This window comes from Echiichthys vipera (assembly GCF_963691815.1).
Source record: "Echiichthys vipera genome assembly, chromosome: 11".
NCBI classification, from domain to species: domain Eukaryota; kingdom Metazoa; phylum Chordata; class Actinopteri; order Perciformes; family Trachinidae; genus Echiichthys; species Echiichthys vipera.
In genome coordinates this window covers 22,931,816-22,940,721 of record NC_139836.1, presented here as the reverse complement: position 1 = coordinate 22,940,721, position 8,906 = coordinate 22,931,816, and the positions used below count along the sequence as shown (strand labels likewise).

Sequence of the window (8,906 nt, the reverse complement as noted above, 5' to 3'; positions counted from 1 at the left end):
TGGTGTAAAATTGTTGTTAGGAAAACTTTGAGGAAGGCCAGATGATACATTTGCGTTATTGTTTACCTTCTAATGCTAATCCCAGTCACATAAATCACCTGCTGGATCTCATCTATTGGAGCTATTAAAAGCAGTGAGAATGACTGATGCTGCTGCTGCAGTTGTTGCTGTGGGATGATTTTCAACACAGTGTGGCCCTGCACACTTTCCTTTACAGATCTAATGACTGCATCAGCTGATCGCTGACACACTAGGCAACAAACCTGGCCACCCGACTGCTGGAATTATGTTTTGTTGTTGCGACTACGATCTTGAGACACTAGATGGCGGTGTTCTGCTCATTCTCCATATTCAACCTTTAAGCACAATACAGTTTCTCTTTATTAATGGTTATGTTTAGGCACTCACAGCTCTTGGTTAAGGTAAGGGAAAGATCATGCTGTCTAATATTCATAAAAAAACGCAAGCTTGACTCATGGGACTCGATGTCTTTTATTATTAACATTTAATCAAAGTGATTTTGTTGCCTTAACCAAACCACACCCATTCTCTGCATGAAGCCAAGCCCGATCACGTGTGTATATAAATGCTGAGCTTTGTGCACCAACGCTGACCACTTCCCCACCACTGGCATGCTGCAGAAAATATGACAAACAAACAAAAAAATGGCCAGGGACATTAGTAGGTGGTGGTCCCCTCTGCTGCATCAGGACCCCCATAGCTACGCCCCTGTTTACAGCAGTAATAGTGGTACAGAGCCAGTGAGTTAGGTGCATGAATTAGGACATTTCCCGTGGTAACGACTCTCCCTCTCTCTGACCCATTCTCTAGCTTTGGACTCTGACGCATGCTACGATCTGGTGGTAGTTTGAGTGGTAACCAGCTGGCCTGCTATTTGTCGGAATCTGGAGCAGTCAGAGACCCCCCCATCCCCCTGCAGCCCGTCTCTCTCTGTGTCAGCTGAGACTGCGGAGTGTTGAGTTGAGTTTGGCTGCTGAATGAGACGCGAGAAAAACAGACGAATGAATGCATGAGCGCTGCTGCGTACGAAGCGACGCGCTGCGCACACCTGAGGGCATCGCAGGTCGGTTGTACGAGGGTAAGTGTGTGTTTGTCATGCGTCGGCGGTAGAAAGTAAATGACTGCTCAGACTGCTGACACAGCCTGCCAGAAATAGAGCCCCGGGGGTGGGGGAGAGCGTACGGGATGTTCACAACAAAGTGCACGTTGCTATTCTCTGCTAGGCTAATGCAGATGACTTCATGTGATGGTGAGCTGCTGGAGCTCCAGCTGAAACGGCGACAAGGTCAAATGCTCACAAAAGAAAGTCGCAGTGCGCTGCTTTGGAGGCGCATCACGTCTCCAACAGTAAGCGCGCCAGGTGATGTGAGACCAAGGGCATTTGCTGATAGCTATTACTTGATATGTGGTATCAGACAGTGTATATGCATGTATGCTGCAGTTTCAATAGTCTATATTAAGCTCTGGAATATATCTTTCTGTCAATAATCCAGTGTGCATGACGTGTTGTGATAGCTGTAGAGGAAGTTGAAAGCTGACCCCGCTTTGGACTCAAAGTTGTTGTTGGTCAGAGGTTGAGACTTGTACACAATCTGGGTTGAGGCATCACAGCAGGTGACAGTGTGAGAATATAGATCCTCCTCACACACACACTCACACACACTTCACAGCGGGGGGCAGCATGAAAGAGCTCCCAGAACAGACCCAGTTGAGCTGAAAAACCACTACTGTACCATGTAAGCATTTGCTCCTATGATTTACTGTTTTTCTGCACACACACACACACACACACACACACACACACACACACACACACACACACACACACACACACACACACACACACACAAGCGCGCACACTCACACACACACACACACACACGCACACACACACACACACACACACACACACCTCAGTGTGCTTGATACAATGTTGGTGAAGTGTGTTTGATAACTTCTGAAGCTGCTTACTTATCAGCGGTCCTGGAGCTTTGAGAAAGCTGCTACTCTCACAGTGATAAGCTGTTCTGTTGATGTCAGTTTTCACATGCAGTGAGCAGCGTTGGGCACGTAAAGAGGAGAAAGTTCAAGATGCTCAGATCAGCTTCAAGAAGCAGGTGTTGCTAGTGCTGAAACATCATAAGAAGATCCATTTAAAGATAGTTCTATGTTATTTATTGGTGGTGTCAGTAGTTCAGTCCACGCAGTGTGAACTGGTTTCTGAGGAGGTGCCAGTTCAGCCCCTTGGCACTGCCGATGGTAAACTATCGCGGGTTCAAGCTCCTCCAGGGTAATGATACAGGTCATTATAAAGTCAATCCATTTGGATTTAAGCTTTTGTTTAAACAAAATAAGTAAGACAAGCTTGGGCTTTCGAAACTTTTAATGTTACCAATTTTCTGACTTTTTATTGACCAAACAGTTAAAGTAGTTCTTTAGCAGTTTAGCTTGCACATCCATAAAGTGGAGGGACAGGGACTGATAAGAGACAAATGGTCCAAACAAAGCAGCAGAAGCCGAGATATACTGACTTTGAGTTCCCTATATGGGCCAGCATTTCCCATAATGCACTCCCTGCCTGGTGAACGTCTTCCAAACCTCCAAACCTCAAATTTGTGTTGAGGCTTTCTGTTATAAATTTCTGGGTGTTTTTCTTAGACCTGTCAAAGCCCAAACAGGCAGAGTAGTACTCCCTTTTACTAGTAAACCAACCTTTAATAGATAAGTATTATAACTGAGGTCACACGCCAGGAATTGGACTTAATGTCTTTTGATGAATTGGAGCAAGACACTGAATCCCTACCAGCCTTGTAATCAGCCTTCTGCACTGCCTTAACAGTAATGTCCCTTTACTGCAGCTCGCCCACCTGATCACCTCCCAGGATATTGTGTCCCGAGACAACTAGTCGTCTAAAATTAGAAATGTCCATCTGAAAAGCAGACAGGGGAAACAGCACATACGCAGCGGGGCAGAATGACGCAGAAACCAGGTGACCGAGATCGGATCATCAAAAGCGTCATTGTGTTTACAACCAGGCGCCCTCTGGCACACAAGGTCATGCATACTGATGAATTAGAGAGATTTACCGAGGCCAAAGCAAGAGCAGGAGTGCAGACAGGGGCAGACTATCAATGAATTTGTTGTTTCAAAAATTAAAATAAATTCTTGTTTAGTTTATGAAATGTCAAAATCATGAATGACGATTTAGAAACGGTTTCCTAGAGCTCAAGAGGATGTCTTAAAAAGGTTGTTTTTTTTTGTCTGACGAGACCAAAACTCAAATGTATTCAATTAAGCAGTGTCGTAAAAGAGAAATAAATAAAAAATCCTCACGATTAAGGCAGCAAATCTCAAGAAATACTTGAATTTCCGCAAACAGATGATGTGTCCCAATGACTTTGGTGATGCATGACTTTTCCTGTAGCGCCACCATGAGGTTGACATTTATGGTTTGATAGAAATATCTCAGCAATTTTAGCAGCATTTGCAATTGCAGCATAGACTTACGCCAGACTTTTCATCTAGGGCCAACACCAGGTTATACACCGGTTTATGTCCAAATACCTGCAAAACTGATAACTATCCCATCAGTTGTTGTTATTGTTATTACCGCTAATTAACACATTTTAGCACTAATCTGCGGCATGACAGTTGATTGAGCATGTTAAAGTGGTGGCGGGGCCTGTCGCTGAGAGAAATCATTCTGATTGGCTGGTGGGTTTAAGTAAATCAGTGCACGAGAAGAGTAACGAAAGTAAGGACAGCAAGCAAACGGACACACACACACACACACAGAAGGCTCTTTTTTCATCTTCATCTCCATTAGAGGTAGCCATACCATATCAACAGTTTCATGTATCATAACAATGGTTTGTATATTCCCAGTCCTCCCAGTTTCCCTTTTTGAATAACAAATACAGACTACCACCACCTGCTGGTATGGAGTTATATAAACTCATGCAGGCGCAGAACGTACGTTCTACTTGGTCATTGGCGGTAGTCTTGTGATGTGTTCAAGTGTAACTTGTTGGCCCACACAGGTGACACGAGGCGACCCAACAGCCAGCCTACGTCTCTGCTAGGTCTTTGAAGGGAGGAGAGAGGGGTGGCTTAACGGAGAGACCTCCTATAGCTATCTGAAAGAAAACACTGATTTAAGAAAATCCACAAGATAAAATACTTTGAGTACATTTTTTGAGATAATAAGTCTTGCTACAGGTTTAGTTTAAAGACATTGGAATGTGGCCTCACTAACTTCCCATAAGCAAATAAGCTTAGGTTTGCTTTTACATCTTGAATCAAACATCTTATATACACACACACAGAGGAGGTGAACCAGGGTCAGTTTGGCTTCTACTAATGCATTTTCATCCAGATTTGTTTTCATCACACTCGTGAAGTTATGTATATTTCACAATAAAAGAATGTGGTCATAATATTTCTGCTTGAAGATTGAAAGGGTAAGAAAACAGTTTTTCATCAGGGGATGAGATTACATAACTTCCCCATGTTGGCTCAAGGAAAACCCTAGGAATAATTTAGAACATATGTTAGCCAGTTAAATAACAGTGGAACGTCGTCATTCTTGCCAGTGGCCTTATGTTTGTTATATTCACGCCCACAAAGAGAACTGTCTACACATGATGAAGTAAACACTGTTTTAAACAATTAGGAACAGAATTACAGTATTCAGAAAACACATCAATTGCACTGCTAATCCAAGGTGGTTGCAAACCAAAGAGTTAAAAAAAAAAATAGTCCTTGACGAACAGATAAACCTCAGAATCAGTAGGAACAATTTCACACATGTAATAATAAGAGAGGCATCTTAAATCTGTCCGTATGTGATTTGTCGGCAACGTACAAATGTGTTGCCGTGTATCTCCGGACTGTTAATGCATTAGCCCTATCTCTACTACGTGTTTATTTGCATATAGAGCGGAGAAGTGAGATCGGATCACAAACCACTCAAGACGCATGTGGAGACACAATGCCAGGTGATAAACGACGCACTTTGAGTTGTCCGCTTGTGATCAGATCACCCAAGATGCATGTTGATTCAGGTCTGAACTGGGCCATCGACAAACAAGAACGTCAATATTGAATGGACCCCAGGGGCCTTTTTATCAGCTCAAAAGACACATTTTGTCACAAAGATACTTCAAGACTTTTCTAAATTTATTAGATAATAGGATGAAATGTATGATTATACCTGTATATAGATATATAAATGTTATATTCAGAAGTTCACTACAGAATATATGATGCATTACTTTTGTTTGGTTAAATACAATGGATATTCAGATGCTCTATGTCTGTGATTACCGTGGAAAGTACTTTATATGCAGCATTACGCCTCTCAGGGCTACACGTTGGTTTAGTGGCTAGCAATGTTGCCTCACAGCGAGAAGGTTCCAGCGCTGCATCCCGGCTGGGGCCTTTCTGTGTGGAGTTTACATGTTCTCCCTGTGTCTGCGTGGGTTTTCTCCGGGTTCTCCGGTTTCCTCCCACAGTCCAAAGACATGTCCGTGTTCGGTTCATTGATGACTCTAAAATTGCTCTAAATAGGTGTGAATGGTTGTCTGTCTCTGTTTGTCTCTATGTGTCCTGCGATAGACTGGCGTCCTGTCCAGGGTGTACCCCGCCTCACGCCTGATGTCAGCTGGGATCGGCTCCGGCCCCCCCCGCGACCCCGACAGGGACAAGCGGTTGAAGATGAATGAATGATTACGCCTCTCAAAATCCCAAATAAGTATTTGGTTAAATGTGTAGCTTTGTGATCTCAATTTGCGACGGAGACGTTTGCTGCTGAGTGTAACTGAGTCATGATATGGAGAGATTTTGCTGAACAGTATTGCGCCTGTTGACTGGTTTGTGGTGTTGCCTTTTGGGCAGCTCAGTCTCTGTGCTGCTGACTTTGGAGTGTTTTTCCAAAAAATAAAACAATGATTTTATTATATTGAGATGCAATTAGGACGTGTGTTGTGTGAGAAAGAGCTAAGTCCTCAAACAGAGCCAGTTAAACACATTTCCTCTAAACGTCACTGTGCACAGATCACTGAAATACAAAATACACGAGATCTGGATGACTAAAGCAAAATAAAGATTGCCAAGACTGAGCTAAAAATAAACCCACATTAACACACACTTTTTAAGGTTTTATTCATTCTGACATTACTCAACCTGGCTAGACTGCTTTATTTTCCTAGACGACCACAACTTAACTCCAGCAAAGTTTAGTCAGCTAACTTGGTTGTTGGAGGACGGGATAGACTGTGTTTAATCCATGCTTTTCAGATCTTTGTCTCACAGTCTAGAAAGTCCTACAAGGTGAATAAAACCTGAAATATGTTAACAATATATTGTCCATTTATCTACCAAAGAACTGCTTTTACGTGCAGAGTTGAAACTGTAATGGACAGATAATGAATCTATGGCATTCTGTCATAATTATTAACCATTTAAATCATAAATTATTCATACAGTTTTTGATGTTTGGATTGTCAGACAATACTGAAATATTAATTGTTTTATTGATCATTTAAATTCCTAGTTTTTTGCCAATGCCATGATGATTTAAGATGCCCCGTGGAGTTCCCATTGGTTTCCATTTCTTTAAAAACATGTTGAATTAATATCTTACTTCATAAAAAGGGCCTTTAAAAAAATATTAAGATACATGCTTTTAAATATCAACTTGCTGCTTTTCCCCCCATAAACAGTGTCCCCGTCTTTCGGGATAATCCACAGAATAAAAAGACCAAATTATATTCTGTATAAAAAGATAGTCGTCAGTTATTCAAGGCCACCTCATATGGGCTGATTGATGCTTAACATCTGGAAGACGTGTAAAACAAATGTAATCGTATTAATCAACTTTTCCTCTACAATAATAACCTTGAGTCTTTGTGGGTCTGATGGCTTCCACAGATGGCCTGCAGGGTTCAGAGAGTCAAGCAAACAAGAGGAGCAGGGTGTAAACAGTCAAGGCTTAATGAGCTGGTATCAGTAAGACTGGAAAATACAGCTGGTGCCGTCTCATTCAACAATAGAGAGAGAACAATTGAGTAATGGATTTCGAATGGGCAAACAGGATGTTAAATGGACATAACCACTCCATAGAAAACATGGTAATGGCAGCACTCCAAAATCTCGACGTCGACGACTATGCCCTCTGTTACCTCTGTTGGATTCTTTTTCCATTTCAGGACAGGCTAACAGGATGGCTGACAGCCCCTGATAAGATAAAGGAGGGGTGAGGATAAGGACTGATAAGGATGAGCTTTGAAAAGAGACACAAAGGGAGAAATTAGCGAAGAGAAGAGTAGCTCTGCTGTATCATATATGGTCATGAGCAAAATGCACAGTACACAGGACCAGAAGCGTTTTAACAGCTGAGACTGTCAGCAGGGAATTCAGATTTCCTGAACTGATTTAACAGGTGATCTTATGTATGTGGGGAACATACTGTACATGCAAGCACAAAAAAAAAACATATCTGATTGCATGTGCACACTCACACATATGCACAAACACACACACCACACACACTTTAGCTGTATGGTAAATTGGACGAGTGCAGTGTGTGGAAAAGGATGAGCAGACACACATGAAAGCCCTGACACCACCCAAGCTTGTACAGACTCTACCATAAAAGGAAATTATCTACAAATAATATCTATGCAATCGTAAAGGCAATAATGGATCACATCACACCGTCCTGTAATGATCTTGATATACTGAATTAAATTGTGATAGCTTAAAGAACAATACAATGCAATAAAAATGATCTTAGAAACTTTTAGTGCGGCTGCAGTTCTTTTTAGTCGACAACAGCGATATGCAACGAGGTTTCAGCACTCTCAGAACCCAATCAGGGTATCAAATCTTTCTTCCGTTTAAATAACTTGTCATTCACCATTTCAATGTGTTACAAAAGCTTTTACCAGAATAAACTTTCAACTCGAAGATGTATGAATTCAGGGCGCACTCACTGTCCGTCCGTACAATGCCCTGTGCTTTAGGGTACTTGCCCCCCCCTCCCTTTCCCCCCGCGGGCCAGGCCCGTTTGTACTCACACTACCTGGGCCTCGGCGAATGCTTCTTGCTGCCTATACGTCATCACGCCGTAAGAGTTTTTGTGCATCTTGTCCGACTGTTTCTAAATATTTTCTTCCGACCAAATCGGCAGTAAACACTACATCTCCGCATCACACCAACGTGAACCTTTCGCCGCCATTGCTTTAAATGTCCGAGCAGGATCTGTCTTTTTTTCTAGGTCCGAACAGGCGCACATATAATGACTTTAGAACCACCGTAGGCCTCGTGCTCGTACACGTGCGTACGCTCGTGTTCGTACATGTGCAAACGTGCTTTACAAAAGCCCACCTCTCCCAAACGGTCCTTGGCCGGCAAGCGTGCCGCAGCTAGGCACGGTACGGTTGCACTCACACTGGTCAAAAGAACTAGACTTTACCCAAGAACCATGTTTTGGCACGGTACGGATGGACAGGGTGAGTGCCCCCTTAGACTTAGACTTGGTGACCAGGCATCTCTGTTACATGTCAGGCCTAGAGAAGGTGGTGTTCTTGCAACTTCCTCTGAGTATAATTGGGAGTGACAGTAGTTGGGTGTGTGCTTTGAGGTAAAACTATCTGAAACCTTAACTACTTAATTAAGGATAATAAACAGTGATGGAGGTGTGGCCGGAGGTTAAACATACTCGAGTTTCAACCCCTAAAGACTGCAGAAATGTTCTGGATTTGACCTTTAACACCAACTCTCTCTGCATTCACCCCTTTTCATGAGGACAACTACATGTTATAAGACAAGACAAGAACGGGAATGTAGCAATGACAGGAATTCGCACTCCCACAATCCTCCT

The 8,906-nt window shown here is 42.7% G+C and overlaps 1 protein-coding gene across 1 annotated transcript in view; it reads left to right on the top strand.

Moving 5' to 3' along the window:
* The first annotated feature begins 941 nt into the window (after window positions 1-941).
* LOC310953803 (equilibrative nucleoside transporter 1-like) overlaps window positions 942-8,906 on the top strand; it is a 35,680-nt gene continuing 27,715 nt past the window's right edge. Inside the window, exon 1 of the mRNA XM_083923008.1 lies at window positions 942-1,099. The gene's annotated coding sequence lies outside the window, so the exon portion shown is untranslated. The remainder of the gene's footprint in view (window positions 1,100-8,906) is intronic.